Below are 1,680 nucleotides of genomic sequence, written 5' to 3'. Positions count from 1 at the left end.
TGGATTTCCTTATTATTTTGCGCCCTATCAAGCATAAGAGATAGAGAGGTAATGCAAATAATAAATAAATAAGGAGAGATGGGATCTCCTTGACGAATTCCACACTTGGGTTTAAAACTGTCTGTTGGTTCGCCATTGATAAGAATACGATAAGAAACAGTGGTGGCGGTTTCCATGATGAGTTGTTGCCATTTACTGGAGAAACCATGTCTCTGAAGAAGATAGTGAAGAAAAGGCCATGGAACTCTATCAAAGGCTTTATTCATGTCAAGCTTCATTGCCAAAAAGCAATTTGTGCCCCTTGTTTAATGATTGATATAATTCATAATTTCATGAGCTATATATCAAGCAATTGTCGAAAATGAGTCTTCCTTTGACAAAAGCATTCTGGGATTACGGAATAATATCTGGCAGGATACTCTGAATTCTTTTGGCTAGACATTTAGATGCAATTTTATACAAAACATTGCATAGGCTGATGGGTCGCAGATGTGAGACTGATTCAGGGTTTGTGATTTTTGAAATTAAGGTGATGAGTGTTTGATTCCACTCTTTTAAGATATGCCCTGAATTAAGGAAATGTAGTACTACAGTGGTAACATGCCTCTCTACTATGTGCCAGAACTGCTTGAAAAAAGTAGAGGTGTATCCATCGGGTCCAGGGGATTTATTATCTCCAATAGAGAAAACTGCATCCTTAACTTCTCCTACTGTGAATGGTCGATCCAACCATTGACTTTGGTTAACTGTAAGTGACTTTAGTGGCAAAGAGTCAAGGGTAGTAAATGGTTGTTGTGTTGCTTGGTCCAAGTTTGCTTCAATTTTGTAAAGAGAATGAAAGTGCTGAATAATAAGGTCACTAACCTGAACTTCATCATAGCACCAATTACCTTCTTTATCTTTCAATGCACGGATAAGATTGCCCTTCCTTGTGGTTCTTGCTTTTTGGAATAGGTACTTGGTGGGAGCATAACCTTCTTGTGTGTATCGAATTTTTGCCCTTTGAAGCCAAAATTAAAGTTTGAGTTCTGCCTCCCTTGTTAGACTTATCTTTTGCTGATTGTAGCTTGTTCCTTCCCGCACATTTGTGATGTTCACAGCAGAATTCAAGAGGTTATTGTTAATATCCCTCCAATTTATGCCATAAAATCGCTTGTGTTGGAGTACCCAGTTCATTATTTTGTATCTAAGATCGGACATTTTCCTGGAGAGTGAATACATATGAGACCCACCAAATGGTAGTTTCCAGTTCACAATAATTTTAAGGAAAAATTACAAATAACCACCACGTATTTGCGATTTTTTACAAATTACCACCTCGTATTTGCGTTTTTACAAATAACCCTCAAACTTTGATGTATATTCCCCAATCACCCCCGTATTTTTACCCCGAGCATCGTTTTTTCATTTCCCGACTTATTAAGTTACAATTTACGTAAAATACCAAAACTACCCTCGTCTACTTCTCCGAGCTACACAACACACATATTATATTCATTTCAGTTTACCCACATAAACATTTCTCATTTTACTCTAACCAAAAATCCCCAATCTCTAATCGCATCCTTAATTCAATCAATCCATCACTGATGAACCCTAATTAAGTCAATTAATCAACTACCAAAAACAAATCGTGGAAGTTAGTAACTAAATCCATCATTCATCTTCTCTTTCCTTACG

The sequence above is a fragment of the Silene latifolia genome, chromosome Y (genome assembly GCF_048544455.1).
Source record: "Silene latifolia isolate original U9 population chromosome Y, ASM4854445v1, whole genome shotgun sequence".
NCBI classification, from domain to species: domain Eukaryota; kingdom Viridiplantae; phylum Streptophyta; class Magnoliopsida; order Caryophyllales; family Caryophyllaceae; genus Silene; species Silene latifolia.
This window is presented reverse-complemented; position numbering follows the sequence as displayed.